The 24,135-nt window shown below is 37.5% G+C and overlaps 1 long non-coding RNA gene across 1 annotated transcript in view; it reads left to right on the top strand.

Moving 5' to 3' along the window:
- Positions 1-2,679: 2,679 nt before the first annotated feature.
- LOC311583360 overlaps positions 2,680-24,135 on the top strand; it is an 81,587-nt gene continuing 60,131 nt past the window's right edge. Inside the window, exons 1-2 of the long non-coding RNA XR_014774473.1 lie at positions 2,680-2,795; positions 13,687-13,785. This is a non-coding gene — a long non-coding RNA (uncharacterized lncRNA). The remainder of the gene's footprint in view (positions 2,796-13,686; positions 13,786-24,135) is intronic.

Raw genomic sequence — 24,135 nt, 5'->3', positions numbered from 1 at the left:
CCACAGAGCAACACATTTGTCTCCTTCCTCAGGTGCGAACCATAGGCAGCCAGATTCAGCATGCCTATATTCTACTCAGAAAGCACAGAGAAGGGGAAAAATAAGCTTTAAACGAATACTTGGCAAAAATAGTTCCCAGTTTATATATTTAAGAAAACACTCAGTTATCTGTTTTATTCGCTCCATTTACCAGGAGAATAAAACAAGCCGAGGTGCTCATAGAAAAACCTGAGTGGTCAATAAAAGAGCTCTAATTTTCAAAATTTTTCTTCTTGTGCTCCAAGAGAGTTAAGACTTGGGCATACTTCACGGTCTGCAGCAATAGCAGCCACTGCCACTGACTGGACTCTAGCATGTGACGAATTCAGTGCTCAGCAAATTATGACTTACAAAACTCATACTCCTGTGAACATAAGTCATCACATCCAGGTGAAATCATTTTTAGCCAGCTTTCCATATTTTTTAGTCTTGTTATAATTACATACATCTAGCTATTCTCTATGTTTTGCATTTAAATACACATATATGGGTGAAACTATATTTAGCAGATGAGGATTGCAGGGATTTTAAATATGCTTTACTACTGTGATTTATAGTTATTAACATTCACTTAAAAAAATCAAACTATGTCCATATTCATTTGCTCTATAAGGAACAGAGGATCTTGGAGGTATCCTATTTAAATTTACATTTACCTTTGGTTTCCTCTCCTTCCTCTTTCCTGTAACTCCTCCCATGTCCCACTCATTCCCTCTCAACGTCATGATCTCTTTTTCTGTAATTATGGTTACACACACACACACACACACACACACACACACACACACACACAAACGCACTTGAAATTTCATTTAGTATTGCTCTTATATGTAAGTATTTAGGGCTGATTGCTCAGACTGGTTGGTGTCCCTGGAGAAGGCTGGATTCTCTGTCACTCAGCCACTATCTGCTACCTATAGCTCTTTATCTGTGAGTAAGGCCTTGTGAGATTGCTCGCAGTGTGATGGGACTATACAGGGCAGATCTTAGTTAGTTAACCATATTTTGGGGATTTCATGGGTGCAGCTTCCCAGCCATATACAGAAGACAAAACTCTCCCAACAGACGTCCTGATTTTCTGTCCTGTAAGGTTTTTCTGCTTTCTCTTCTGAGATGTTCCTTGAGCCTTAGGTGTAGGAGGTTTATGTAGCTGTATTAACTGGGACTGAGTTCCCATGGCTCCTTGTTCTCTGTGTTTTGATCAGTTAAGGATTTCTGAGTCATCTTCATCTGCTTCAAGTAGAAGCTTTTTTGATGAGGGAGTTACACTTCTCTGTAGATGAAAAGATTCCTCTTGCGGTTTAATGAGATTGAAAATGTGTTGGACATACAGCTTGTACAGTGATGGTATTCAGGAACATTTTCAAAGCAGGGTGTGGAGTGGGTGATACTTGAGTGTCTGTGTTTGCCTGTGTGTGCCTGCATATGTGTTTGTGTGTACATGCACACATGTTTGTTTCTGGCAGAAGTGTGTGTGTGTGTGTGTGTGTGTGTGTGTGTGTGTGTGTGTATGCATATGCATATGTCCATGCATATGCTTGTGTTTTGGAGTATGCATGCATGTGTCTGTGTATGCATGTATACATGACGGTATGTACATGTGAGTGAAATGTGTATTTGTGTGTGTTTATATGCATTCATTTGTACGCATGTGCATTCATGCATGTGTATGTGTGTGTGTGTGTGTGTGTGTGTGTGTGTGTGTGTGTGTGTGTGTGTGGTGTTTGCGTTTAATGAGAAGGACACTGTCTTATTAGTAAATTGACTGTTTCCCACCACCACCTTTCTGTCTTCATGAAGAAACTTTTTTCTTTTTAAGTAACAATCTCTCTTGCCCCAGTTTTTTTTTTAATTGACTGAATGATTCCCAAGGCCAGCTCCATCCTTTTGCAATCACAGGTAAGAGGAAAATAGGACAGAAGCCAGACTATGGCATTCAGGATACTTGCCCACTGTTGTGTCTCTGGCTCTCCAGGACCAGTTAGCTGGCACTGTTCCCCTTAGTCTGAGCCTTTCTAGTTCCCTTTATCAACCTTGCCTTGGCACTCTACCAGGCTTTGTTATATTGCCAAGTTTCTCCACAACTGTCCTGAAAAGCTATGAAGGCAACACTCTGTCTCTGTCAGTGTGGGGTGAACTATGGCTGAGGACAAGGAATGAAAATTGACACGAGTTTTAACTCCTTCAGAAAGGAGGCATGTAAGAACAAACAGAATGACAGTGTCTGCTCTGGTTCAAAAACCCAGACACATACATCAGATCTGTCCTGTGAAATGTTAAGTAATTCTAACATCCACAAAGACCACCTAGACCTGATCCTTTAGTGATGGATGCTTTTAACACCTTCTCAATGTGACAGGGCATTCCAAGTGGAAGAATTTCTTAAAGGAAAAGCGACTTCAAAGGCACATCACCAGCTTTAATGGAGCCACTCAGCCTGAGAAATGTGGGCCCAGAAATGTCATCTGCCTCAGTGGGGAAACTGGAGAAGGCATCTAAAGACAGAGAATTTTAGCAAAGCTGAATATGTCCTAAAAAACTGGAACCATCTCTCTCACAACAGAGACACAGTCCAGAACTGAGCCTGCCATGAAGAGAACAGCCAGGCTTGGAAGACAAATCCGAGGGGGGGATGGAGACTGTGTGGGGAGGAGTCTGGTGCTGCCCCAGGAATTTGGGAGCAGAAAAGAGGGACAGAGTGGATTCTACAACCAGAAGGAGCTGGGAAATGCCCCCACGAGTGCAGCCGCTGAGAGGTATGCTATCTAGAGAAAAGAACTAGGAACAAGGGGGGAGGTTTAACTAACCAGTGCCAAGAAGGAGGAAGGAAGTTGAAAGATGAAATCATATTTAATTAGCTGCTGATAAACAGGCAGGGCTAAGAAGCTCAGAGTAAGAGCCAGGAAGAGTACTGGGAAGAATAGACCCAGGATGTCTGTTTGCTCTGCGCTTCAGAGTCACTCTGGACAAAGTGCCCTGGGAGGAAATTATCCTCCTGTGGTCTCTGCAAATGCCAGAGAAGGAAGAAGGCTATAACACTGAAAGGAATGTAGATCTATGCTCTCAGCTGGATTAGTAAAATCTTCAGGAGTTTACGTGAACTTGGCAGATCTGTATCTGTAAAATTAAAACAGTTAAATTCTGCGTATGATAATCAAAGCTTTGGTTTAAGAAATTATTCCCATTTTGGTCAGGGGTGCTTTTGCCTTATCTAGACAAATTTTCTGTTTTCAAGATGTGACTGAGTCAATGAATTATGAATTTTTACTGTCTTCATGTCAGAGCAGCTGTAACTTACATAATAGGCTTTTTTCTTATCTAACCTTGGAGTTCAGGGTTTTGGTAAGTATTTGAACTTCTTTTTTATTATTCTTATTAATTGATTAATTTATTTATTCACTTTACATCCCACTTGTAGCCACTTCACTCTTCTCCTCCCAGTTCCACCCTCCCCCTTTCCCCTATTCCTCAGAAAAGAGGCCCTCCTACCCACCCACCTCAGCTTATCAAATTGCCTAAGATGCCTGAGTTCATTGGGCATCTTCCTCTATGGCTTGCTTGGCAAGACAGTCCCATCAGGGGGAAGTGATGGAAAAGGAGGCAACAGAATCCATGTCAGAGACATCCCTCTCTCCTCTTACTAGAGGACCTACATGAAGCCTGAGCTGCCCATCAACTGCACCTATGTAGAAGACCTAGGTCCAGGATATGCATGGTCCTTAGCTGGTCTTCTTGTGAGCCTCTTGTCTTCTCTAAGTTCTTTCATCCTTTCCCCCACTTTTCCACTAGGATCTCTATGCTTTGCCCAGTGTTTGGCTGTGAATCTCACCATCTATTTTGAACTGCTTCTGGGTGGAGCCTCTAAAAGGACAACTCTGCTAGGTTCCCGTCTACAAGCATAGGAGAGTATCATCAATAGTGTCAGGGGTTGGCTCTCTTCTGTGGGGTGGGACTTGGGTTGGGCCCAGCATGGGTTGGGCATTCCCTCAATCTCTACTCTACCTGTTCTATCTTTATGCCTGCATGTCTTGTAGGCAGGGTAAGTTTTTTGTAAGTGGGTTGTTGGCATTCTCCTCCCTCTCCTAGGAGTCTTGTCTACTTAGGCTGTCCTCTTCAGTCTCCATCGCCTTTGCTACTAGGAGTCTGAGCTATAGTCTCCTCATAGCATCCTCCCAGAGGCCTGTTCTGACTTAGGTCTCCAGCTTTCTCACAGAGATGCCCCAGACATAGTTTCTCTTCTCTCTGCAGACTTTCTGTCTCCCCTCTCCTGCTCTCCTCAGGTCTGATCTCCACTCTTATTTCTCTCTGTGTTCCCTCTCTTAAACCATTACCTCTGCCTATTTTATTTCTCCTTCTGAGTGGGATTTAAGCATCCTCCCTTGAGTCCTCCTTGTTACTTATTTTCTTTGGGTCTGTGCATTGTATTATGTTTATCATATGCTAAATAGCTAAGTTCAGCTTATAAGTCAGTATACACACCATGTGTCTTTCTGAGTCTTGGTCACCTCACTCAGGACGATCTTTTCCAGTTCTGTTCATTTGCCTGCAAATTTCAGTATTTCCTTGTCTCTAATAACTGACTAACATTCCATGGTGTAAACATTTTCTTTATCCCCACATTTTCTTTATCCATTCTTTGGCTGAGGGACTTCTAGGTTGTTTCCAGAGTCTGGCTGTCACAAATAAAGCTGCTATGAACATAGTTGAATTAATGTCCTTGTAGTATGGTGGAGTTTCAGAACCAACTTTTAACGGCAGTGTCTCCAAATGATTTTCAATAGCTAAAACAGCCTCACACAGAAAAGAAAGCAAGTCTCCAAAATGAATGTTAAATTAACAAGTCATCCTGATGATGAGCTTTAGATTTTGAACAACACTGCTATATTTTTTAAACATCACGTGTTCCTAAATATCTAAGTTCTATAAACTGGTCATTCAAAAATTATGTAATCAGGGCTTACAGATCCTTAGAATCCTTTGACTTACTTGCAGAAACTTTTATAATTGTCACATATTCCTGTTACATTTTATTAAGAAAAATTTCATTCCTAATTTTTTTCGGTGAACTCCCTTTTTGATACATTTCACTCAACTGCAAATGAACTGATGTATATTAAGGAAACATAGCAAGCAGCATGTGTGGAGACCTATATTGTAGTCCACTTATGATTGCCTGAGGTAGTATTAATTAAGCCTGCTATGCGAAAAAAATGAGAATTGCCTTTTCTTTCCACTTTTAAAGAAGAAAATAAATTCTTCACTAATAATAATAATAGATAGTGGATATTGTACACTTGAAAACAATAGAACGATTCATGAAGCTGTGAGATTGAAGCCAAAGGCTGAGTAGAGACTCCAGAAAAATGGAGATTAGAAAGATGTAGAAAGTCTGTTATGGGAAGAAGCCGTTGGTGACAGAGTCCACAAGGGGGAGAATCCACATGGACTGCAGACTGCCTGGACTCGTGAATAAGGCTCACCAAATTAAGAGAGTGGTAATTTTTAATTTGTAAAACCATGATTTAATATAAAATAAGGTTAACACTTTTATTAATGAAGTGATAAGCACTCATTGTAAAGTAATCAATACAGAAAAGAAATAGAGTTTCTGTTTTGGAGAGGAAGATTCTCTTTCCCTATAGCAGTCCCTAAAAAAACCCAAAAAACAAAAAGAGCGATAATAACGATTTGATCTTTCGAGAATTTAAGTAATCAAGTTTTCTCCAATTTTAAGCTCAGTGGTCCTGTAGGGTAAGAATTTAAACTTGTATAGCAAATCTAGTTGTAGCATTCCATTACTGGTATCCCTAAAAAGCCCTCACTGACCAGAGATTTTATTGTTTGCTACAAATACCAACAGAGCAGATTCCGAATTAAACACTTTACAGAAAAGTGATACTTTAAATATATCAAAAGTGAAAATACGGGATCACTAAAAAAAAAAAAAAATATGAACAAAACGCTGCAAAAAAAAAAAAAAAAACAAAACACTTGAAAAGGTTAGGAGGATTAAACTAAGTTCATAATTAATAAATGGGATGTGAGTAGTAGGGGACCAGCAGAAAAGAGATTGTCATGAGCTGGGACCTCAGAAAGACCCCTCAGTCTTCAGCCCCCTCCCCCCACCTGCATCTGCTTGGCCCTGGAGATTCAGCCATCGACACATTTTACATGATTGGACTCTGGGTTCCCAACTGCCACTTCCTCCTTCTCTATGATCTCTGTGAAATATTTCTCAGACCACATGACTGCTTCTCAGAGTTGGTGACATTGGTGTATTGAGGAATCATTAATAATCACAGCAATGCAGTTTAAGTTTTAAAAATTGGAGTTTATGTGTGTCTTTCCCTTGTTAAAATGTTTGTCCTAAAGCCAGGTCTCCACAGACACTCATGTCGGCATCAGTACAGAAGACCCACTGTGATTATTAGCATTGTCCTTAGACCCACACATCAACAAATACTATCACACCACACACCTCAATATTATGTGAAATGCTTCGTCACACTTGACAGTGACTAGGGGATAGTGATATGCCCCAAAATATGTGTACCATTCTTGAAAAACAGCTTAAGTCCTTCAGTCATTAAAAAAAAAAAAAAGAAAGTATCACTGATTATAACAGTGGAAGATATCCTTGCCATATCACCAACCAAAAAAGTGGATGCCACACTCTATGCATGAGAAGAAATACTCTGTTACATGTACACTGAAACACGCATATATTCATAATGAGATGATGACGTCTAAACACATATTCTCATCTACGCACAAATTTTCTATTTCCATGTTCACATTTTTTTTCTGTTGTTTGATTACTTTACAATGAGTGCTTATCACTTCATTAATAAAAGTGTTAACCTAATTGGATATTAAATCATGGTTTTACAAATGAAAAATTACCACTCTCTTAATTTCTATATTTCAGTATTTACTTATTTATCCTTATTATACATCACTGATACTTTGAAGGCTAAAGTGAACCTCAACATTATTTGAATATTCAAAGCTGGTGATACACAAACCTTCCTAAGTGAATGAGACCGATGCATGTAGGGTAGACTCTGACACCACCAGCTCATGTTAGACGTGTGAAATATGGATCCTCTCATAGACCAACAAGCCTGTCCACTCATGCTTACGTGCTATGCTTGCTGGCACCCAGAGAGTATGTGCTGGTTTGTGGTAGGCTTTCAATGAATGTTAGTCATAAAGGTTCATTGATGTTATGTTATTAGGAGATTTAATAGTCAAAACATGGTGAATTCTATTCATGTAGCCACTCAAAATTTAGGAAAATAGTATTTCTAATTAATAATCACGCACACACACACACATTTTTTTTCTTAAAATTATAAAGTAGCATCGAGCTTTTACTTACTTTCTTTAATGTAAGAGTTAATCTTGAAGGGGTTAATCTTGAGGGGAGGATATTCTCATCCATACTTCACTTGGATGAAATGAAATACAAATTATCGCTTAATAACATCAGACTAAATCACAGCTTAAATCACAAATGTTTTTAACCTTCATTCAGACAACATTTGATCTGTGACATATTATTTTTTGTGTTTAAAAAGTAGCCTCTTAAATCCTTCCTACATCTAAAAATCGAAAAGTCTCCATTTCTCCAAACAAGTTTTCAAGAGCTACATGATATTTGTTATTTCTGTACATTTTGTGTTGCCAGTGTGGAAAATTTCAACAAATTTATCAAAAATGAAGACACAGAGAGTGAAATAAAAAAACCTAAGTAAGGCTACAGAGTGTTACATACTTTATAAATAATAAACGACAGGCAGAAATATCAAAGTTTGTTTGTTTTTCAGTCCTGTGTTTCATTTCTTTTTCGGTTCTTTTTGTTGTTGTTTTATTTTTACCATTTATTGAAATTAGCTTTTCCCCCTCATATAATCTATCCTGACTACAGGCTCCCCTCCTTCTACTCCTCCCAGTTCCTCCTCACCTCTTCAATCTCAATCCATCCCCTTTTGGTAACTCATTACTAAAGAAACAAGCTCCTAAATGGTAGTAATAAAACGTAATAAAGTAAAAAAACCTAACACATTGGAATAGAACAAAACGTATAATCAGAAGTAAAAGAGACAAGAAGGCACAAGGAATAAATATAGACATAGAGACCCATTGATTTTCTCACTCAGGAATCCCATAAAAATACTAAACTGGAAACCATAACATGTATAGATAGATAGATATAGATATATATACGGATAAGCAATTAAATACTGAAATATACAAATTAAGAGTGGTAAATTTTTATTTGTAAAACAAAACCATGATTTAATATCCCATTAGGTTAACAGAAGTTTCTGTTTAGATATGTACCCCCAGTTTTGAATTGAGTTACCTGCTCATTATATATGTTGTATATTAGCTCTCTATTTGATGTGTAGCTGATAAAAAATCTTTTCCCATTCTGTAGTCTGATACTTTGTTCAAATGATGGTGTCTTTTCTCATACAGAAGCTTTTCAGTTTCATGAAGTACCATTTATTAGCTGTTTATCTTAGTCTGTGCCAACAGTGTTCTATTCAGAAATTTTTTTCTTGTGCCAAAGAGTCCAAGTCTATCCCCAACTTTCTTTTATATGAATTTCAGTGTATCTTGTTTTATGTTGAGGTCTTTGATCCACTTGGAGTTGTATTTTGTACAGGATAATAAGTATGGATTGATTTGGATTCTTCTACCTGAAGCAATTTAGTTTAACCAGCACCATTTGTTGAAGATACCTTTTTCCCCACACTGTGTATCATTGACTTTGTTATAAAAAGAAGGTGTGTGAATTTATTTCTTGGTTTTCAATTTGATTCCACTAATCAATGTGTCTACTTTTTTGTCAATACTATGTAGTTTATTTTACTATATTGATTTTGGTAGGATGGCCATTTTTACTACACTAATCCTATTAATCTACGGTCATAGCTGACCTTCCATCTTCTGTTCTCTTCTTCAATTTCTTCTTTCAATGACTTGAATTTTTAATTATACAAATTTTACACTTACTTGGTTAGAGATACCCTCAAAATTTTCATATTATTTGACGCTATTGTGAAAGGTGTGGTCGTCACTGATGTTTGTATATAGTAAGGCTATTGATTTTTACAGGTTAATTTTGTATCCTGTTATTTTGTTGAAAGAATTTATTGGTTGTAGGAGTTTTCTAGTGGAATTTGTAGGGTCACTTATATATGCTATCATATTATCTGAAAATAAAGATACTTTGACTTTTTCCATTTGTATCCCTTTGAGCTCTTTCAGCTGCTCTGAGATTTCAAGTACTATATTGAATAGGCATAAAGAAAGCAAACATCCTAGTCTTGTCTCTGATTTTAGTGGAAAGGCGTAGAGTTTCTCCCCATTTTAGGTTGATGCTGGCTATGGGTTTGCTGTAAACTGCTTTTATTATGTTGAGATACATCCTAGCACTTATGTCACGAAGAGGTGTTGGGTTTTGCCAAAGGCATTTTCTGCATCTAATAAGGTGATCATGTGGTTTTTGTCTTGACCCATTTTTTATTCAGTAGTGAGTTGTTCAATTTCCATCTGTTTGAACATTTTCTGTTGTCTTTGTTATTTGTTGATATCCAACTTTAATTCTTGGTGGTCAGATTGAATGCTGGGGGTTATTTCAGTTTTATCATATCTGTAGCGACTTGCTTCATGTCTAAGTATGTGGTCAGTTTTGGAGAAAGTAACAAGAGATGCTGAGAAAATATATTCTTTTGTATTTGAATGAAATGATCTGTAAATATATGTCAGACCACTTTAATTTATAACATTAGATAGCTCTAGCATATCTCTGTTTAGTTATTGTCTGGATGACCAGTCTACTGGTGAGAGTGGGATACTGAAGTCTCTCACTACCAATGTGTGAGGGTCATATAGTAATGTTTCTTTTATGATCTTTGGTGCCCTTGCATTTAGTAGATGTTAAGAATTGCAATGTCCTCTTGGTGCATTTTCTCTTTGATGAGTATGTAGTGTTCTCTTTATTTTCTGATTAGTTCTGTTTTGAAGTCTATTTTGTAAGATATTAATATGGCTACATCAGTTTGTTTCATTGGCCCATTTGTTTAGAGTATCTTAATCCATCCTTTTACTCTGAGGTGATATCATCTGAGGTGATGATGGTCACCCTAATGGATGCTGTTTGTGTGTGTTTGGAATAGGGAAGCTTTGGAATTACTTAAAGTAAATATGTGGTTAATTCTTCTCCCAAACATTTTCTCTTATTAATTACAAAGAGAAAATGTTTTTATAGCTTAATTTTACAGATATTGCTTGCAAATATTTTAGAGGTACATAATCTGGAATCCTTTTTCTTTTCTCTTTTTTCTTTGGTTTTAAAAAGTACATTGTTTAAGTATTTCATATTTATTAGATGAAATAAGAGCTACTTTGCTTTCTAAAGATACTTTTAATGACTAGTTGACCTTTGGAGTAATTACTGTGTTTATAATAGACCTAGATTTTACTTGAGGATAGAGCTAATCCATTGAGAGGGCTTAAAACCACGTCAAGAAGTTATCTAGGTCTTCTCCTTTTTAAAAAGAACTCACCCATTCCCAGAAGAGGTCTCATTATTGTGATATTTACTTATCTAAGTCTTGAAAAAGAAGACTTGAATTCTGTTTTTAATGATAATATTTCTTCTTTAGACTGCCTACTCTTTCTTTTCTGAGACAGGGTTGCTCTGTGTAATAACCCTGGCTGTCCTAGAACTCTCTTTGTAGAACAGGCTGGCCTCAAACTCACAGAGATCTGAGTGCTTCTGCCTCCCAGTCCTTGGATTAAAGGCATGCATCTCCACACCCAGCTTAGATTGCCCACTCTTTTTTTTTAATAATTTAAAAATTATTTATTGAGATACCTTATGCCAAGATACAGAAGTGGACTATGGTAAATATTACAGAAATACAAGATAATCCAAGTAATCATAGTCCATTCCTTCATAATGCCCATGGTGTGCTGGAAAATATACAAAAGAAAAATTAAAGCTTAGTTAAACATGGAAAATGCTACAATGTAGCAAATACAGAGAAAGAGAACATTTAAAGCCAATTACTCCCATGGCCATATCCAAAGTTAAAGACAATTCACTGTATATTGGGCATAATTCAACTGAAGCTTTTTCTCAATAAAACACTTAAGGGTAAAAGCAAGTATGATGCCATTATAAGACTTGTTACTTAAAATAAAGAAAAGACTTGTTACTTAAAAAGATGGGCTCTGTCCTGTAGAAATGCTGTTTCTTAAGTGTGAACTTCTTTATACACCTATATTGGGTGCAGTATGGTGAGTTTACAACACTGTGCTTCGGATATTATATTCCAAAGTATGAAGCAAATACTTTCTAAGCATTATTTTGAATAAGTCTAGAGTAAAAATTGAAAGGGAAACAAAAATGTAGCTAGGATAAAAGAATCACAGTGGGATTCTACCTTCCCTGGTCTACACTTCAAATTGTTCTTAGTAAGAGATTGCCCACTCTTAATCAATCATGTATATCTCATAAGTTCATGCTCTCTTATTCGTATTACTTAGGGAGTAGTATGAGCTTCTTAATTAATGCATGTTATGTGAAAGAATTTTAGCCATATAAATTAGGGAATTGCATTATTTTTAAAAGTAGAGTCCATTACATTGTGATCTTTTGCCAGCACATGAAAGTTTTGAAGTAAACAAGAGTACATTTGCTTTCTGCTAAACAGAATCACAATAATATGTATAGCTATGTTCCTGAAACAGCCAACTTCCATGCCTTGGTTGCTGGTCAGTGGCCATGCTTCCTTTGTTAGCTATTTGGTAGAATAAAGTGTGTGTGAAAACTCACCAGAAATACTTACTCTTTTGTTTGCATTTTAATAGTGGTTTATTGAAGAACCCATACTCTGTGTATATCTTTTTTATTTTGATGAAGCTGATTTCCTCTTGCTTCTATCTATCTATCTATCTATCTATCTATCTATCTATCTATCTGTCTATCTATCATCTATCTATCTATCTATCATCTATCTATCTATCTATCTATCTATCTATCTATCATCTATCTATCTATCCATCATCTATCTCTATCATATGCCAATCTACCTATCAGTCTTCTGTCAGCATATTTGTCTATCTATATTTTTCATCTCTATATCATTCTGTGTATGCATGTGTGTTTGTGTTTGTGTGTGTGTGTGTGTGTGTGTGTGTGTGTGTTTGCTGTGTTGTGTTTTTCTATGTATGTGTACAGAAACCAAAGGTTGATGACAGGTGTCTTCCTCACTTATATTACTTAATTTTTATGACAAGATTTCACATTCATCCTTACTTTGGGCTAGGAAAGATGTCCAGTAAATCTTGAAAATCTTGCTACATCTACCTTCTCCACTTAGGAATATGTGTGCCTTGCATTCCCCAACTCACACCAGCTTTTCACATAGATTCTGGGAGTTAAACTCAGAACCTTATGCTTGTGCTATGAGCACTTGACTGATTGAGACATTTCTACAAACCTAAAGATGACGGTTCTCTCAGAGTCCAGAGCTGAAGCTAGAGCCCAGGATAAGCTTGAATAGCAAGGAACCAACACTGGCAATTTATTCTATTAAAATTATTAATGGATGTTTATATTTTTGTTGTTACTTATATTAGTTATTTTTCTGGTTGTTGTGATAAAAATTCTGACCAAAACAACTTAAAGGAAGAATAGGTTTATGTGGCTTGTGGTTTCAAAGGCTAGAGTGCATCACGCAAGAAGCTCATAGCAGATTTAATTTGCATTTACATGATGGTGGCTAAGGCTGCTGAATAATTTTTGAAGTGTTTCTTGACCATTAATATTTCTTCTTTTGAAAACAGTCTATTTAGTTCTTTAGAATGTGTGTTGGTTGGATAACTATAGACTTTTGTGTTTAATTTTAAGTGTTCTTCATATACTCTGATGTTAATCCCCTACGTTGCTGACAAAGCTAGTTTTCCTATTCTATGATTGTCTTGTCACTCTTGCAATTGTTTCCTTTGCTGTATGGCTGTAAATACATGTCTTAGTTTCAGGTAAGCCCATTTGTCAGTTATTAGGTTTATTTGCTGTGCTACTAGAAAACCACTCAGAAGATTGTTGTCTGTCCCTATATTGTAAAGTATTTTTCTTCAGGCGTTTCAAAGTTTCAAATTATCAACAAAATCTTTGATATATTTTAAATTGATTCTTATTCAGAGTGAGAGATATGGACCTAGTTTTATTCTTCTTCATGTTGAAATCTAATTTTCCTTGGACTATTTATTAACAAATCTGACTTTTATTCAATATGTGTTTTTTATATCACTATATGTGCCTTCTATTTCTAGTTTCTTAACTTTTACATGAAGGTATTTGGAATTTTGTCAAATATATATTTTGTATTGACAGAGATGGCCAAGTGATTTCTGACTCTAAGTATATTTACATGAAGAACCTATCTTTTACGATTTGCTCATGTTAACAACTCTGCATTCTTTGAATAACAGCAACTTGGCCATGGCACATGGTACTTTTACTGTATTTTTAAAAGAGATTTATTTATTTTTATTTTATGTGTATACATATTTTCTGTCTACATATTTATATGTATCTTGCATGCATGCCTTGTGCCTACACAGGCCAGAAGATGGTGCCAGATGCCCTGGAACTGGAGTTATGAATGTTTGTGAGCTGCCCTGTGAGTGCTGGAAACTGAACCCAGGTCCTCTGCAAGAGCAGTGAGTGCCCTCATCTATGAAACATCTCTCTCCTTCTTCATATACTGTTGAACTTGACTTGAAGGGATTTTACTGACAATGCGGATGCATTGTTTCCTTCCTATGTTATATCTTTTGGATTTTATTTATTTATTTATTTATTTATTTATTTATTTATTTATTTTACATCCTGACTGTAGCCCCATCCCTCCTCATTTCCCAGTCTCACCCTCCCTCTCTCTCACTATCCCTCTCCCCTTCTCTTCAGAAAAGGGGAAACCCCCTTCCCATCCAACCCCTCTCATTAAGTCTTATCAAGAATGAGCATGTCCTCTTCCCCTGTGGCCTTGCAAGGCAGTCCGACCATGGGGAAGTAACCAAAAAGTTGGTATCTGGGATTTTCATCAAAATAATACTGGCTTAGTAGAACAAATTTATCAGTCCTATTTTATAAGACAGCTTAAGGAATGTTGATAGTTCTCCTTGAAAGGGTTACTAGAATTCAGCTGATTGTCGGCATGGTCCTGGATTTTTTTGTATGCTGGAATTCTGTTTATTAGGTATTTAGTCTCACTGACACTTATGGATGTTTCCTTGTATTTTCTTGACTCAATTCTGGAAGGATATATATGTATATATACATATATATACACCCACATGTATATATTCATTTCATCTAATTTTACAGATCTATAAAATTTCAAAGTACTCTCTAATGACTCTCTATATATCATTGGAATCTTCAGTAATCCATAGCTTTAACTTCATTAATTTCAGGATTTTTTCCTTTGAATGATTAGTTTGTTTAAGGATTTTTAAAATCTTACTTATTTTTCAACAAAGTAACTCTTGTATTGTTTCACTGTATTTTCCACTTAGTCTCCCTTTAATTAGCTTAGATTGTTCTTGGTTTACTATTATTTTTGAGGTACATCATTAGGTTAATGAAATCTTCCATCCTTCTTTCCTTCCTTCCTTCCTTCCTTCCTTTTTATTTCTTTCTGTACAAACATTCATAGCCATAAAACTTTCCTCTTAGCAATGCTTAATTTGTATCATAAAGATCAAAAGATTTTGGTAAGTTGTAGTTTAATTTCATTTGGCTGTGGGAACATTTTAATTTCTTCATAATCCAAGCATTGTCCATAGATTTCTGTGCTTTTTTGTAGTTTTCTTGCTATAGGTGTGTGTGTGTGTGTGTGTGTGTGTGTTGTGTGTTATAAGATATGGAAATTTATTTCAATTTTGGATTTAACTAAACTTTCTTCATTTCCTATTTTAAATGTTTTTGTTTTTCTGTGTTTACCATGTGTTCATCTTTGGTTCTGATATCCTTTTTATTCTTTAAGGAGATATCTTTTTCTTCTTTTTTTTTTAAGAGAGAGCCTTGAAGAGCCTTGAAGATCTGTAGACTAGGCTAGCCTCGAACTCATAGAGATCTGTCTGCCTCTGACTCCTGAGTGCTTGGATAAAAGGTGTCCACCACCACCATCTAGCAGGAGATATCTTCTTAACGTACATGTTATTTTCCAAGGCTCAATCAACCTATCATTCAGTTGGAGAAAAGAAATTCCTGCAAAGTCAATTAGAGAAGGCTCTAAAATATCACCAAGGAACATAGCCCTGAATAGGCAAAGTCACTCTAGATTGTCATGATGGTCAACATTATGTACAGTAAAGATAGGTACAGTCAATGAATAAGTAAAGGGTCTAGAAAAAGTAGAGAAAAGGAAGAAAGAAAAAGAAAATGAATAGAGAAGAATGCTGCATAAGGAAGGGAGTAGCCAGTGATCAGAAGAGGAAGGGGTATGGAAAGATTGACCAATAGTGAAAAGGATGTTTTTTGTTGTTGTTGTTGTTTTAGTTTTTCAAGACAGGGTTTCTCTGTGTAGCCCTGGCTGTCCTGGACTCACTTTGTAGACCAGATTTTGAACTCACAGCGATCCGCCTGCCTCTACCTCCCGAGTGCTGGGACTACAGGTGTGGGCCACCATGTCCGGCTTGAAAAGGATGTTTTAATGTAGATATATTTAATAAGTGGAATGAACAAGAACACACACACACACACACACACACACACACACACACACACACACCCATGCAAACACACACACACACACACATATTAGAAGTCAATATCATAAAACCAAGATACTATTAAATATGGGGAAATATGGCTTGGGGGCACAAAAAAGAAAAGAAACTGGAAGCTAAAGAAAAGAAAACAATGCTCCCCTAAAAGGAAGAAGTGAACAAATAAAATAAAAATTGATAAATATCAATAGAGAAATTATTGCTGAAATGAGAAAAGGAGTTCTCAACAGAATAGATGTTAGGAAGGCTTCTTTCCAGGCCCTGGAATACTGGGGACAGCTAGTCATATCCACTGGTGAGAAGGCCAACAGAACGGTGGACTCCTGTCTTCCTATGTCCTATACTGTTGCCATATGTCTACGTTCACCAGAGCTTTCTTCTTTGAGAACATGGGCCACATGTAGCTTTGCACTCCTGAGGCCTTGGCACATGAACCCTCCTGAGATTCTCCAGATAGTAGCTTAGCTACACTGAGTGTATATTGGTGAATGGAGGAGGAGGCACTACTTTTCAAGGCCTACATATTTATCGCCATGTTAGAGAGCCTCATTTGTGAGTACTGTGTACACCCCTGGAATTTAAAATTCTTTGGCTCAGCCTAAGCTCATGATGGCCAGTTTGTTCAAGAATTTGATCTGCCCATTGGCTTTGGCCTTGGAGCTATCAAAATGTAGGGTAATTATGAGTTGATATTGAAGACCAGCTTCAATATCGCAGGGTAAACTGAGTCAGGGTAATAGACTTTCTCTGAGGGCAATTTTCCAGGCTGGAACTGATTGGTATGAGCAGTGTCTTCCACTGATAGTGGCAAGCTAAGGGCCAGAATTAAATTGCTGGTGGTGAGCCAATGCTGATAGCTTCCTGGCATGGGCTTATGCTTATTATGATAAACATGGGCTAGAACTGTTGGTTCTAGTGTGTCCTTCCACGGATAGTGGCAAGTGTCTAAAAATGAAAGGAAAGGGGAGAAAAAGACTCTCTCTCTCTCTCTCTCTCTCTCTCTCTCTCTCTCTCTCTCTCTCTCTCTCCCTCTCTCTCTCTCTCTCTCTGTGTATGTGTGTGTGTGTGTGTGTACACGCGCGCACACACACACACACACTCCCACAATTTTGTTTTTTCTCCCACAGCTTGTATATCCCACCAAGATCTTCAAGCAGTACAAAAATCACAATGTGGTTACATTCTATTTTTCTTTAAGTGAATGATTACAATGAGTATACATAAAAAATGATGTTCCCTGATGCCTTCATATGATCCAATGTTTTATGTATTAGGAGTGAGAAAAAATAAGAAAAACAAATTATTCCCAAGAACCCATGTGCATTTGTAACTAAACAATTTACTATATATTAATAAAGTGTGAGAAAGCAGGTAATTTCTCAGGCAGCTTTTCTTTACTGGCAGGCTGCAATGTGTGGTTACAAAGAAAGAATCACCAAGAAGAAACTTGATACCCTATGAGCATATACAGGGGGAGGTAATCCCTCTCAGGAACAGTGATAGGGGAGGGGAATAAAGGGAAAATGGGAGGGAGGGAAGAATGGGAGGATGCAAGGGGTGGGATAACCATTGAGATGTAACAAGAATAGATTAATAAAAAAATAAAAAAAAACAAAGAAAGAATCAATTATCTTAAAAAGTAATCTTATAAAAATCTTAAAAGAATAAACAATCTAACTTTTATATTAATAATCAGCCATTTCTACTTTAAATCTTTAAGGTGTGCATCTACTCATTTATAATTTTATTAAACCATTACAGGAAGCTGAGAGCAGAAAAGTAGGTAAAAGGAAATTAGTCATTATTTCAGTCACTGCCCAAACTTGAAAGAGTCATGTCAGCCAGTGCTGGGCTATTCTAGCTCGCCAACCACAAAAAGTCCCTATTAAGCGTGAACTTTTTGATCTTAGCCATTCTGATGGGTGTAAGAGGGAATTTCAGACTTGTTTTGATTTGCATTTCACTGATGACTAAGGAAGTTGAGCCTTTCCTTTTTTTTTTTTCAATTTTTAAATAACTGATTGTTTATTATAGAAAATTTCAAGTAACCACAAAAATAGAGAGAATAATTTAAGTCTCATACAACCTTCAATATCCTTCAAGAATTATTAGCATTTGCCAATCATGTTTCATCTACCCCTTCTCACCTACTTTTTTTTTATATTTTTCTAATAGTTGACCCATTCTTTAAGTGTTTCTCAGCCATTTGACATTCCTCTGTTGAGAATTATCTGTTTAGTTCTGAGCCCCATTTCTCAATTGGGTTATTTGGTTTGATGGTGTTTAATTTCTTGAGTTCTTTATATATTTTGGATATTAGACCTTTGTCAGTTGTAGGGTTGGTGAAGATCTTTTCCCAGTCTGTAGGTTGTCACTTTGTTCTGTTGACAGTGTCTCCTGCCTTACAGAAGCTTCTCAGCCTCATGAGGTCCCATTTATTAATTGTTGACCTTAAGGCCTGGGCTGTTGGTGTTCTGTTCAGGAAGTTGTCTCCTGTGCCAATATGTTCCAGGCTCTTCCCTCTTTTTCTTCTAGCCATTTTAGTGACTCTAGATGGCTAAGACCAAAAATTCAAGTGACACCACATGCTGGTGAGGATGTGGAGAGAGAACACTCCTTCATTGCTGGTGGGAATGCAAACTAGTACAGCCACTTTGGAAATCTATCTGGTGCTATCCCAAAAAACTGGGAATAAGGCTTCCTCAAGACCCAGCTATTTCACTCCTTGGAATATACCCAGAAGATGCTCCAGCACACAACAAGAACGTTTGCTCAACCATGTTCATAGCAGCCTTATTCATAATAGCCAGAACATGGAAACAGCCTAAGTGTCCCTCAGTAAAAGAATGGATAAAGAAACTGTGGTACATTTACACTATGGAACACTAATCAGCTGTTAAAAACAAGGAATTCCAAAAATTTGTGGACAAATGGATTGAGCTAGAAATGATCATAATGAGTGAGTTAACCCAGAAGCAGAAAGACTCAAATGGTATATACTCACTTATATCTGGACACTAGCCCAAGGGGCATGTCCCACGAAAGCCTTCACTTACCAGGAAACTGAGACAGAGGGGAGGACATTCTATTGGGACTCTAGGTGAGAGAAGCATGGGAGAATGGGGGAAATAGAAGGATCCAGAGGGTCCTAGAAACCTACAAAAAGAACATTATGATGATCCCAGGGGTCTTGCTCAAACTATGGCACCAGCCAAGGACAATACAGGCCATAAACTTTGTACCCCTACCCAGATCTAGCCAATGGACAGGACATTCTCCACAATTGAATGGAGAGTGGGGTCTGACTTTCACATGAACTCTGGTGCCCCATATTTGACCATGTCCCCTGGGTGGGGAGATCTGATGGCATTCAGAGGAAGGATAGCAGGTTACCAAGAGGAGACTTGATACCCTATGACCATATAGAGGGGGAGGAGGTCCCCCTCAGTCACAGTCATAGGGGAGAGGAGTAAGGGGGAAATGGGAGGGAGGAAGGAATGGGAGGATACAAAGGATGGGATAACAATTGAGATGTAATATAAATAAATTAATAAAAATATTTTCAAAAATTAAAAAATAAAAAGTTATGCAGAAAAAAAGAGTGAACTTTTTCTTGACTTCAAACCATTCTCTAAGATTTTTTTTTGCATCAGAGCAAATAGCAAAAAAATCTTTACCTAACTTTGCTAAACAATTTATTTTTCCCTAAGATTGCCTACACCAGAGCCACTAGCGAAAACATCTTTACCCAATCTTGCTAAAAATCTATTTTTCCAAATTTCTTCTAAGGGCAGTGGTCATTGCTAGCAATCTACATTTCTAAGTTCTTTTCAAGGGCGGTGGTTGAGTCATTAATCTGCTTGAACAGCAGTGCTTGCAAGAGATCAAGCATTTTTTATTGTGACTCCCAGTAATGCTGCCCAGTGAGGGGCTGGAAGCTTCCTTAGAGTTCTCACACAACTCATATATTGCATGGGAAGTGGTGGCCACAAGGGCAGCAAGCCGATCTATGCTCCATAACAGCATGAAGTCCTTAGGATGTGTAGTCCTCAGGGTTATGCCATGGGTGTGTCTCAGCGAGGCTAACTTGTGGCCTGCATTCACCTGTGAGCTGCGTTCCATGAACTCTAGAGCTGTTTTGCTGTTCCTTCTGTGCAGCCTTCAGCAGGTGGGATTTATGCTAAGCCACAAAAAGCATGGTCACATCTCCTTATGTTCTTCCACACCCAAGCCAGCCTTCTGCAGCCCACTAAACACTTGGGCCACCAGTGTAAGGCTCTCCTGCTCTGCACCACTGCCTCTGGGCTTTCTCTCTCCCAGGGCAGAGGTCCCCAGACTAGTGTACATCCTTTGACCGGAACTTTAGGGTAGCTTAGTTTTTGACGAGAGAATCTCTCTCAAGATGGTGCTTCATTGCTGGCCTCCTACACAGTGACTCAATGGAGGTTCTGCTGACAACCTACCCCCCAATTTCTTGCTAAAACCCAGAACTTACCTGGGTCTTTTGAGAGCTGTGACTGTTTCTGAGGCTAGGCCTGTCTGGCTTTCTCATGGCTTATGCTCTGGGATTTGTTTAGAGTCCCACCTGGACCAGGACTCTACAGGGCTCAGGTAGTGTTGAGTTCCTTTTGATGCAGAACAGCTTTTTTTTTTTTTTTTTTTTTTTGCTTCTTCTCCTTTCTATTATCTTTCACTTAGGAACAAAGTTTCTTCTCAACTTCCCTCATTGGATTAAAGTTTATTTCTTTTTTTCCCCCAACTCTCTCCTCCCCAGGCTTTCCCAGAAGCATCCATTGGTCCGCTGTTTTACCCAGAATTCCCTATAGCTAGTAAAATTAAGACGTTGGCACTGACCCAGTAGTATGTTCATGTTGCTTGGCTATATGCTGCTTGTGTGGAGTAAGTCACATGGCGTTAGTTGTCAGGTTTCTGTCTGTGTAGATGAGAGCGACAGCTTTCCCTCGTTCTGCATAACACTGATGCAGAGTACGGCTGGTGAGGTCTATATAAGGCTCCCATCAAGGCCATTCCCCTAGTGACGTCACATGATTGCATTCACATGGTGTATCTTTGTGAGGATTGCCCAATTGTTATATATGAGACTTTTCAAAAAATCACAAAAGTCCTTAAAGGCCTCAAATTTAAAGCAGGATTCCAAAGACTACATTTTCGATGTTCATTTATACAAAGAAATCAAATAGTTATGAAACGTTTCATAAGATATATTTAGTAAATCTTGGCACCTTCTAAAATGGCATTGCGTATTTACTTATGTTTCTGCCTCATAAGAAAATGTCAGAACAAAAGAATCCAATGGCCTCACAGTCTAGGTCTACCACAGGAGGTACATGGCTATAGACTACACAGGAGACAGGATTCAAAACTTTGAATTGGTGGAAAATCTTTTCGACCTAAATTTTACTTCTTGGATAGTCTTCTTGTGGTTTCTTCATTCTACCACTTTAAAATATTCATATTATATTTATTTATGTTGTTGCCTTATGAAGGTCAGAAGACAATTTGCTGAAGTTGCTTCTTTCATTCCATCATGTGGGTCTTAGGCATTAAATTCAGGTCTTAAGGCTTGACAGCACCTTTATTAGCTAAGTTTTCTTGTTTTTTTTTTTTAACCAATTTAAAACTTTTTTCTTAATTTTTTTTGCTTATGAAAATATCACTTATTCTACAGTGTTATTTTACTCTACAGTAGCCACTTCTTAAAGAATATAATGCAAATATATTTAAGACTTGTTTATTTATGTATTTTATGTATATGGGTACTTTGTCTTCACGTGCGTCTGCACAGCAGAAGACAGCATTAGAGAGCTGCCATGAGGGTGCTGAGAATAAACTCAGAACCTTCAGAAGAACAGTGAATGTTCTTAACCACCGAGCCATCTCCCCATCCCAAAATGCAAATATTTTAATAAAATTCAATGCTTAAAAGTTTTGCAAAGGTGGTGACTTCCATATAATACCCTACTATCAGACTTGTTACAAAAACCACTAGGTAAGCAGAATAAAATAAAAATTATAAAGTATCAGCCACAGTTAAAAGGAAAAACTTTAGAAATAGCTTGTATATTTTCAAAACATCATATACTTTGCATCAAAATTTCTGTTTGCCTTTGCTTTTAGTGATCCCTCTCTTTTTGAGACATGGTTTTACTATCTACTTCAAGCAGGCATTAAAGTAGAGATCCTTCTGTTTCCACCTTTTAAGTACTCCCTAGGATTGCTTTAGGGATAATTTTTCTAAGCTTACTCTTACCATATAAATTGAAACTTAAGATGATAATTAACCTATATTATAAGATATTACTGCTATTTTGTTATGAGTATTCTTAAGTGAAAATAGGTCATATAAGTGCTATAGGAAACATACATTTTTACTGAGCCTTCTTAACTCAGACATTCAAGTTTCTGTACTGTTAAAAATCAAAGCTGACTTGATTTTGATTGCTAAATATAAGCACTCTCCCCAAATACATATGATTTCTCAATTAAATGTGAAGTTGTACTGGAAAGAAGAAGTCGTGGCACAATTCATTTCTATCAATGCAATAGTAGAAGAAAAGTGCATATCTCGTATATTACCACTGATGCTCAGCACTGAGACCTGGAAAACCCATGGATCCTTAAGAAGCAAAGACTGAGCTGTAATAACATGCGCAGTCCACTGCTTCCAAACACATGAAGTTTGCTCGCGTGCGTGATTTGTACTTTTAAAAGAAACTAAAACTGAATGGAAAGTATCTCAAGTTGTCACATGTAGCAGTGCGTGTACTGTTTTGTGTAAAGCTAGCTAGGGATACATTTGTTAGGCTTGAGCCAAACATTACTTTGTAGTGCTGAACAGTAACCTAAGCTGATGTATAACCTAACCTTCTTACAAGGAGCTGATTTCCGCCAATCCCAGATAGTCAACGCAAGTTGTGTTCAAGTAAAGCAGACCCAAACTGTAACCATTTTGGGCTCCCTCTATTCTGTTCTCTAGATCCCCTTCACTTTTCACTGGCTATAAATACAACCTGCCCAGATGGTGGAGTGGGCTATTTTGAATGACAGTTTGGATAACTGCTTGAGTCTAGAATTACAAATATAGCCAACAAGATGTAGAAACGTAGATTTGTTATAATTTCTCCCTTAACCATTGTGTGCTTACAACACATCAACAGGGCTGCAGTTAAGCACATCTATGGCCCTTCAGAGGGCCACATTTGGTTCCTTATGCCCACGTGGTGGCTCAAAACTGCCTCTAATTTCAGCTGCAGCAGGGCCATATTCCCCTTTTGGGCCTCTGCAGGGACCTGCCATGCATGTTGTACACTTAAACACATACAGGCAAGCCCACAAAATAAAGGCAAACAAGTAAAAATAAGTATATTTAAAGGCTTAGGAAAAAATCTACAAATATATGTGTCACCTATGCATATAGTACGGGGAAGATAAATAACTAATTTATTGTATTATGATTAATAAAACTTGGAAGCTGCTGCTTTAACTTTGGATTTCTCCTGCTTTTAGTTGCTATTTCCTGTGTATGAAAATGTGATGTATTCTTCATGTGAGTTATTCTCATGGCTACTTTGGCCATGTCTGCTCTGTCTTCTCAGCAATACACTTGTCACATTAGATATCAGAGCTCTTCCTTTCACTGGCAATGTTCTCAAGTCTTTTCTTGCCTGGGGAAGGGTCCTACTTGGTACACTCATCCTTCTACACTGAATTTCAAGCTTGTCACATGACTTCTAGCAAGAGTGGTCTACAGTGAGCAAGAACTTCCCCAGAACACCTCTTCTTAATAAATTGTTTCATCTGCTTCTCATAACTAACACAATTTTCACAGAAATTGGGTGATTTACATTCTAGGAATGACAAAGAGCTTCTCTTGATGGATATGACAGTGTGAGAAGTTGCCAGGTAAATCTGACAAGCAACGCTGCTTTAATTGGCCCATCGATTTCAATCAGTGTCTTGTATTTATGCGTAATAAATTTTCACATAAACTTTAATGTGATGATCAGATCTGGGGAGTCCAGGTACACAGCTGACTGAATCGTTGGTGGCTTATTTATATGAAGCACTGTGTAAATATTTTCTGCTTTGTCTCCCTATCACATTGCAAGGTCCCAGAATCTTCATACTGTGTTTATTATTAAAGCTTTGATGTATATGTGTGAAATAAATAAAAATGTGAATGGGCTAGAATGGTGAAGGTCAGTTCTCTCTTACTTTGAATTTACCTTACTTCTTTTAAATTGATGCGTGGCTCCC

Source organism: Acomys minous (assembly GCF_964271855.1).
Source record: "Acomys minous genome assembly, chromosome: 2".
NCBI classification, from domain to species: Eukaryota; Metazoa; Chordata; class Mammalia; order Rodentia; family Muridae; genus Acomys; species Acomys minous.
This window is presented reverse-complemented; position numbering and strand designations above follow the sequence as displayed.